This window comes from Bombina bombina, unplaced genomic scaffold, assembly GCF_027579735.1.
Source record: "Bombina bombina isolate aBomBom1 unplaced genomic scaffold, aBomBom1.pri scaffold_763, whole genome shotgun sequence".
Taxonomy (NCBI): Eukaryota; Metazoa; Chordata; class Amphibia; order Anura; family Bombinatoridae; genus Bombina; species Bombina bombina.
In genome coordinates this window covers 130001-140949 of record NW_026511754.1, presented here as the reverse complement: position 1 = coordinate 140949, position 10949 = coordinate 130001, and positions in this window count along the sequence as shown.

Genomic DNA, 10949 nt, shown 5'->3' with positions numbered 1-10949 from the left:
GCTTCCTCTTGCCTCTAGGATCAAACACAAAATTCTCACTCTGACATACAAAGCCCCCAACTGCACTGCTCCCCCCTATATCTCAGACCTTGTCTCCAGATACTCTCCCTCCCGTCCCCTTCACTCTGCTCATGACCTCCTCCTCTCTTTTTACCTCATCACACTCCTGTTTACAGGACTTCTTCAGACTGGCTCCCATCTTGTGGAACTCTCTGCCTCACTCCACAAGACTCTTCCCTAGTTTTAAAAGCTTCAAGCTCTCCCTAAAGACTCTACTGTTCAGGGATACATACAACCTACGCTAACCTTTCTTCATACCAGTTCCTCTTTTCCATTGCTATCCCCTGAACCCCCTTAGCATGTAAGCCTAAGAGTCCAGCTGTTTGTAGATCACCTTCTTAAGAGCTGACTACAACAGTGCAACTCTTGGCAGGGTCCTCTACCCATTTTATCCCTATAATTGTTTTGTTGTACTCCGCATTTGTTTATAGCACTTCAGAATCTGTTTGCGCTCTACAAATAACCGATAATAATAATAATAATAATATGTATTTATAAATAAATATAACATATTCTGCTCTGTGAAGAACATTGGAATGGAAAATATTAATATTTTCATGTCAGGTTAGCGAACTTGAGAATATGTGATCGGGTTTGACAATGAATAAGGTTTTAGGCTTTTCCCCCACTTTTTTTGCTCCATTAACGTCAATGTGAGAATACGTTAAAGCAATTGCGATATTTAAAATCCGTCTTTTTGCGCCCATGGGTTAGCAACATTTTACTTTCAACTTGTAAAACGAATGCTACCCGACGTGCGCAAACACCTTACTTCAAGTGGAGTTAATGCGTGAGCAGGAGAGCGTTAAATACCTCTCCACTTGTAAACTGGCCCTTAGAGGTAAAGTAAAATGTGATGTGTGTGGGGGGAAATGAAAGTGAGAGTGTGAGGAGGAGATTGTGTGTAAGGCCGTGAGAGGATAAGGAGGTGTTTGCAAGAGATGAAATGAAAAGGTGACTAATTTAAAGGAGAGTGGGATTAAATGGTGCAGGTTCCCTCTGACTGTAGGGTGATGTCATTAGTGAATTCATTGATGGTGTCAGAAAAAGCTCCCAAGGGGGAATGGTGGCAGTTTAAGTTAGGAATTTCCTTGCTTTTAAACATTTTATAGAAAACAAAGTGACTATAACAAATGTTTTGTTGCCAAGTAATATATATTTTAAGGTTGTGTTTTACCTAACTGAAATAAATATGCTGCTCCACTATCTAATTGTCAGATTAGGCACACTCCTAGTAAACAGTGACTCCAAATTCCTAGCAGATTCATTGTTTACATTGGTGTTCCACATGTTTTCAGTGCGGACAAATTGCAATTGCACAGTTCGTCTGCACAGCTTACCAAGACTTGGGAGAGCAACTTATTAAATCAACTGAACATGCAGCCGGGGTTCACATTGTCTGTGCCACTGGGGCAAACACTTGTTTCCAATGGGTCAGGCAGCTGCAGTCTAAAGAGTAAGGATGGACAGACAGATAGATAGAAATATATATAAAAAAATACATAACGCAAAATGACTTTTGACCATTCTGTATCAAAGCACTACTTACATTTAATGCATGAAGTCCATCCTTTACAATTACCTTCATGTTTTTATTCTAAAATTTTAAAGAGAGAGGTTTTGTGTCATTTAAATATACATGTGAACTGTCAAGAGTCAATCATAGTCCATCTTCATTTTGCATAAACTGTGTCTAACATAATTTTCTCTGCATAGTTGTTTTGAGTGTCACTACAATACAGGCAGAAGCACTAGCCATGCAAATGCCAAAAGGAGAGATTTTTAAGAAGTTTGGATTTCATGCGTTACTGTGTGTGGTCCCTAAGGTTATGTGTGTATATCAGTGTGTGTCTTGTCATGGTGTGTGGTCCATGGTAAGGCTGCGGCAGGAGCAAGGGCATAATTGTATATAGGGAATAGATGAATTCTCTCAAACAACATAGCAATTCCCCTGGATAAAATAATTTGAAAAAGGGCAGTGTTGCAAACCCTATATGAAAGAACAATGGTTAAACAACCTAAAATATTTTTTTTTTAAATGACAAAAAAGTTAAGTAAAAGTTCTTTAAAGGGACATAAAACCTAACATTTTTATTTCATGAATTCAAAAAGACACACAACACACAATTTTAAACAACTTTCCAATTTACTTTTATTTTCACATTGTCTTTATTTTCTTGTTATCCTTTGTTGAAAAGCAGGAAGGTAAGTTCAGAAGTAGCCATAGAACAAGCTATTTTGCTATTGTTCACTCCCAGGTTGAACATTTCTCTTTTAGTTTATGCAGATTATGACCCTGAGGGAAGTCTCCCTAAGGCTGATGTGGTAAACCAGATGTGGAGCCATTGCTCAGTGTGCCTAGAGGGATATGGTTGCACTGACAAGGCCCAAACTAGGCCGAAACGTTATCTGGGGTTTTGCCATTTCTCTTGTTCAGAGTGGGATTGCCTGGTATTTCTGTAGTGGACTGCACTATTGAGTCAGGACCAGACTGATATAATACAGGAAAGTTCTTCTCTGTGAAAGGCACACGTTGAGCAAAAAGTGGCTGCTCCTAGTTTGGTAACTAGCCATAGAACAAGCTATTAAGTTATTCTTTCCCAGGTTGAGCGCTTTTCTCTTTTAGTAAGCTCAGGAGTGTGCACGTGTCTGCAGCACTATATGGGCAGCAGTTTTGCAACAATGTTATACATTAGTAAGAGAACTAGATGGCAGCACTATTTCCTGTCATGTAGTGCTCCAGACACGTGCACACTACCTATCTAGATATCTCTTCAAAAGTATAAACAGAGATCAAAGCACATTTGATAATTGAAGTAAATTGGAAACTTTTCTAAAATTGTATTCCCTATCTGAATCATCAAATAATTTTTTTTTCAGAGTTTCATGTCCCTATATATATAATGGAAACAAATTGGAAAGTGGTTTAACCCCTTAACGACACGCGTCGTACAGGGTACGTCTTGCACAAACTGGTCTTTAAAGACCAGCGACGTACCCTGTACGACGTTGGGGTTGAAAGCGGCTGGAAGCGATCCTGATCGTTTCCAGCCACTTTCCGGTTATTGTAGTGATGCCTCGATATCGAGGCATCACTGCAATAACATTTTTCCCCATCCGATGCAGAGAGAGCCACGCGGGCGGGCGCGTGCACGGGGAGGGAGCGGGTCGGAACCATTACACTATGGAACAGTGGTTTCTATTTAGAGGGAGAGAGGGGGTATAAATATGTTAATCGAAGGGATCTGGGAGGGGGTGGGGGTTTAGTCTTGGGGGGGGGAAGCTACACTACAGAAAAGTGGGGAAAAAATAAAAAATATACATTTTTATACATTTTTTTGTAAACTGGGTACTGGCAGACAGCTGCCAGTACCCAAGATGGCTCCCAATAATGTAGAGGGGGAGGGTTAGAGAGCTGTTTGGGGGGGGATCAGGGAGGTTTGGGGCTAAGAGGGATCCTACACAGCAGCATATGTAAATATGCTCCAAAAAAAAAAAAGATACCTTTTATTTTAGTACTGGCAGACTTTCTGCCAGTACTTAAGATGGCGGGGACAATTGTGGGGTGGGGGAGGGAAGAGAGCTGTTTGGGAGGGATCAGTGGGTATGATGTGTCAGGTGGGAGGCTGATCTCTACACTAAAGCTAAAATTAACCCTGCAAGCTCCCTACAAGATCCCTAATTAACCCCTTCACTGCTAGCCATAATACACATGTGATGTGCAGCGGCATTTAGCAGCCTTCTAATTACCAAAAAGCATTGCCAAAGCCATATATGTCTGATATTTCTGAACAAAGGGGATACCAGAGAAGCATTTACAACCATTTGTGCCATAATTGCACAAGCTGTTTGTAAATAATTTCAGTGAGAAACCTAAAATTGCGAGAAAAAAAATTACGTTTTTTTTAAATTTGATCGCATTTGGCGGTGAAATGGTGGCATTAAATTTACCAAAATGGGCCTAGATCAATACTTTGGGTTGTCTACTACACTACACTAAAGCTAAAATTAACTCTACAAGCTCCCTACATGCTCCCTAATTAACCCCTTCACTGCTGGGCATAAAACACGTGTGGCGCGCAGTGGCATTTAGCAGCCTTCTAATTACCAAAAAGCAACGCCAAAGCCATATAAGTCTGCTATTTCTGAACAAAGGGGATCCCAGAGAAGCACTTACAACCATTTATGCCATAATTGCACAAGTTGTTTGTAAATAATTTCTGTGAGAAACCTAAAGTTTGTGAAAAAGTTACCATTTTTTTTTATTTGATCGCATTTGGCGGTGAAATGGTGGCATGAAATATACCAAAATGGGCCTAAATCAATACTTTGGGATGTCTTCTAAAAAAAAATATATACATGTCAAGGGATATTTAGGTATTCCCGACAGATATCAGGGTTCCAATGTAACTAGCGCTCATTTTGAAAAAAAGTGGTTTTGAAATAGCAAACTGCTACTTGTATTTATGGCCCTATAACTTGCAAAAAAAGCAAAGAAGATGTAAACATTGGGTATTTCTAAACTCAGGACAAATTTTAGAAACTATTTAGCATGGTTGTTTTTTGGTGGTTGTAGATGTGTAACAGATTTTGGGGGTCAAAGTTAGAAAAAGTGTGTTTTTTTCCATTTTTTCCTCATATTTTATAATATTTTTAATAGTAAATTATAAGATATGATGAAAATAATGGTATCTTTAGAAAGTCCATTTAGTGGCGAGAAAAACGGTATATAATATGTGTGGGTACAGTAAACGAGTAAGAGGAAAATTACAGCTAAACACAAACACCGCAGAAATGTAAAAATAGCCCTGGTCCTTAAGGGAAAGAAATTGAAAAATGGCCGTGTCCTTAAGGGGTTAAACTTGCATCTGCTCTCTGAATTATGATATCATTTTTTTTTGTCCCTTTAAATATTAAAGAGTTTTGAGTTGTACAATTTAGTTTCCATAAAGAAACAGGCACTGCCGTGTTGTAGCTGATGTTTTCATGTTCCCTAAAGCTAGATAGGGACTGTTTACTGACCTCCCAGCATTTGAAATAGTTTGTGAATGAAGTTGTGAAATGAAGCGCTATACTAAACACTTGCCTCTCAACAGTGATTACCTCCTTCCCAAGTAGTTCAAAGACACACTTAAAACATCAAAATTTATAGAGGGAGCTAAAAGCTAGTGGATTCATTTGGATATTAAAAATGTTACAAATATTACTGACTCCTAAAAATAGGCTGTCCTTAAATTCTAAAATAAAAAAAAGATAGTATTTTAGAATTTAAGGACAGCCTATTTTAGGGAGTCAGTAATATTTTTAAAATTTTTAATATCCAAATTAATCCACTAGCTTTTAGCGCCCTCTATAAATTTTGATGTTTTCAGCATTTGAAATAGCCAGAGGGACAGTTTCTCCCCATTAACAAAGCCTTGCTGCCCCCCCTCCACACACACACAGGTATATACAGTATATCCTATTAGATGATACACACATATATTCATAAAAACACAATTAAATATTTACACATACACACTCATACACACATATTTACACACACACACATACATACACACTCATACACACATATTTACACACACACACATACATACACACTCATACACACATATTTACACACACATACACACTCATACACACATATTTACACACACACACACACACATACATACACACTCATACACACATATTTACACACACACACACATACATACACACACATTCATGCACATAGATACACACTCATACACACATATTTACACACACACACATACATACACACACATTCATACACATAGATACACACTTATACACACATATTTACACACACATACACATATTTACACACACATATTTACACACACACATACATACACACTCATACACACATTTACACACACACACTCATACATATTTACACACACACACATGCATATTTACACACACATACATACCCACACATTCATACACATAGATACACACTTATACACACATATTTACACACACACACATTTATACACTCACATATTTACTAGGGATGGGTGAATATTTCACAACATGCGCAATTTAAAATTAATTTTGACACATTTGTTCATTCAAATTGAATTTTGAATGTTCATATAACATTCTAAAATTATTTTGACAAATGTTTGTTTTAGAATTAATAAAAAACATGAAAATAATGCAAATTCATTTCGATTTTGAATTTTCATTATAGATCGAATATACACATTCACAATTTGAATGTGTATATTCCATCTATTATGAATATTTAAATCTAAACCAACATTCAAAATCAAAAGTTACATTCGAAAACCAGAAATAACATTTGATTTTTGAATTTTAAAGAATATTTGTTCTTATCAACATTTGATTGTCCAAATTGAATTTCAACAATAAAATTTGTTCTAACATTCAAATTTAAACACATTCACCCAACCCTATTTTTTACAAATACATACATACACCCTCATACACACATATTTACACATACATACATACACCCTCATACACACATATTTACACACACACACACATACATACACCCTCATACACACATATTTACACACACACACATACATACACCCTCATACACACATATTTACACACACACACATACATACACCCTCATACACACATATTTACACATACATACATACACCCTCATACACACATATTTACACATACATACATACATCCTCATACACACATATTTACACATACATACATACACACTCATACACACATATTTACACATACATACATACACCCTCATACACACATATTTACACATACATACATACACCCTCATACACACATATTTACACATACATACATACATACTCATACACACATATTTACACATACATACATACACACTCATACACACATATTTACACATACATACATACACACTCATACACACATATTTACACATACATACATACACACTCATACACACATATTTACACATACATACATACACACTCATACACACATATTTACACATACATACATACACACTCATACACACATATTTACAAATACATACATACACCCTCATACACACATATTTACAAATACATACATACACCCTCATACACACATATTTACACATACATACATACACACTCATACACATATATTTACACATACATACATACACCCTCATACACACATATTTACACATACATACATACACACTCATACACACATATTTACACATACATACATACACACTCATACACACATATTTACACATACATACATACACACTCATACACACATATTTACACAGACATACATACACACTCATACACACATATTTACACATACATACATACACACTCATACACACATATTTACACATACATACATACACACTCATACACACATATTTACATATACATACATACACCCTCATACACACATATTTACATATACATACATACACACTCATACACACATATTTACACATACATACACACTCATACACACATATTTACACATACATACATACACACTCATACACACATATTTACACATACATACATACACACTCATACACACATATTTACATATACATACATACACACTCATACACACATATTTACATATACATACATACACACTCATACACACATATTTACACATACATACACACTCATACACACATATTTACACATACATACATACACACTCATACACACATATTTACACATACATACATACACACTCATATACACATATTTACACATACATACATACACACTCATACACACATATTTACACATACATACATACACACTCATACACACATATTTACACATACATACATACACCCTCATACACACATATTTACACACACACACACATACACACTCATACACACATATTTACACACACATACACACTCATACACACATATTTACACACACACACATACATACACACTCATACACACATATTTACACACACACACATACATACTCATACACACATATTTACACACACACATACATACACACTCATACACACATATTTACACACACACACACATACACACTCATACACACATATTTACACACACACATACATACACACTCATACACACATATTTACACACACACACATACACACTCATACACACATATTTACACACACACACATACACACTCATACACACATATTTACACACACATACACACTCATACACACATATTTACACACACATACACACTCATACACACATATTTACACACACATACACACTCATACACACATATTTACACACACATACACACTCATACACACATATTTACACATACATACATACACCCTCATACACACATATTTACATATACATACATACACCCTCATACACACATATTTACATATACATACATACACCCTCATACACACATATTTACACATACATACATACACCCTCATACACACATATTTACACATACATACATACATACTCATACACACATATTTACACATACATACATACACACTCATACACACATATTTACACATACATACATACACCCTCATACACACATATTTACATATACATACATACACCCTCATACACACATATTTACATATACATACATACACCCTCATACACACATATTTACACATACATACATACACCCTCATACACACATATTTACACATACATACATACACACTCATACACACATATTTGCACACACACACATACACACTCATACACACATATTTACACACACATACACACTCATACACACATATTTACAAATACAGACATAGGGGCGGAATTATCATTGTGTGAGCAGACATGAACTGATGTTGCGGATCATAATCATGTCCGCTGCACATCGATAAATGCCGACAGCATACGCTCTTGGCATTTATCATTGCACCAGCAGTTCCTGTGAACTGCTGGTGCAATGCCGCCCTTTGCACATTTGTGGCCAATCAGCCGCTAGCATGGGGTGTCAATCAATTTTGTAAGAAAATTTGTAAGAACAAAACCTACTACTCATTTGAAATTCAAACTATGTGCTTTTGCATAGTCTATTTATTCTGAATGTATTGATTATGCATTTCTACTGTGTTTAGTTTGCCTTAAAATCTGGAGTCTGCATTTCTATTTTTAAAAGGAATTGGAAAGCCCTACATTTTCAGAATTATATTACAGGGTTAAGAAAAAGTGAGAAAAAAATAATGAAAGTATATTGCAAAGTTTGTTTTTACTACATACCATTTTATATTATAATCTCAAAGGGCTAGATCACAAGTGGTGCAGTATTATTTTTTCCGCAGTTGTGAAAACCCTGCTAGAGTTCAGCTTCTTGCGCTAGTCAGGTTGCGTTTGTATTACAAGTTAAAAAAAAAAAGTATTTTGCACAAGCAGTAACTTGAATAGCGCAAAAATCCTAACTTAACTTTTTGCGTGCCCGTGCATGTATTCCCCCATATAAATCAATGGAGAAAAAAAAACTAACACCCGAGATTGTGCAAACGCCGTTGCATTTTCACATTTCCTATAGAAGTCAATAGAGAAAACACCCATTGCGCAAACATCATAGCTAGGCTGACCATATTGCCGCTGTAAAAAGGGACACGTGAAAAATACATATGTCAGGGTTCTTATACAAAACATTGCTTTAAACAGCCCTGACATATGTATTTTTCATATGTGTCCCTTTTTAAAGCGGCAATATGGTCACCCTAAACATAGCATATTTGCATTAACAAATGGGAAATATTTACAGTAAATACATATTTAATAAAGATGTTAATTATGAATATTGCATATACAGGTGGCCCTCGTTTTACAACGGTTCAATTTACACCGTTTCAGAATAACAACCTTTTTTTCCAGTCATGTGACTGCTATTGTGGAGCTGTCCGCTTGTGTTGCAGAAAAGCCAAGCAAGCTGAAATTAATCAGTTTAACCAGACCTGAGCTATCGAGCAGATTTCAAAGGAACAAGAACTTCCTCTCTATAAATCAGTCCAGATTGGAATGCATAGAAAGAACTGTTTGCAGAAAAATGCAAGTGAAGTCTGTGCTGTATGATTATTTTATTAGGTTTCTAATGCCGTTTAGCAAATGTTTTTGTTCATTTAACTTAGTTTAATTATATATTCTGTGTTGTGTGATTATTTTATTAGGTTTATAATGCTGTTTGGCATTTAAAGTCTTCATTTCAAAGCTTTAAAAATAATGTATTAGGTTTTACTTATGACAATTCTGAGAGGGGCCTGGAACCTATCTCCCTCACTTCCCATTGACTTACATTATAAACTGGGTTTCAATTTACAACGGTTTCGATTTACAACCATTCCTTCTGGAACCTAACCCCGGCGTAAACTGAGGGCTACCTGTATATGCTTTATCATGTCTTCATCTACTTAATAGCAAAGGGCTCTAATGCATATATATTGCTTCAGACTTGAAAAAGGAAGACATTCTTCCGAAAGCTTGTCATCTTATAAATGTATAGTTAGTCCAATAAAAAAGTATCATTGCTCAATGCAATACTCTTGTTATTTTGATATCTAAATCTCTGGACTAACATGGCTACTCCAATCAACGTGACTATATATATATATATATATATATATATATATATATATATTTGTGTACATATATATTTATGTGTTTATATGTGTATATATGTCTGTCAATAAATATATACACATATACTGTAAATACATAAATACATATATAGATATATAAAATACATCTTTTGCAATGTATCTGTATGTATCTCTATGTTAAAGTCCTGTGGCTTTTTTTTTCACACCCGAGATCTCATATCTTAGAGCCCATATAACTTTTTTGTGGAATATTTGTTGGTTTTATGAGTGTTAATATGAGTGTAACT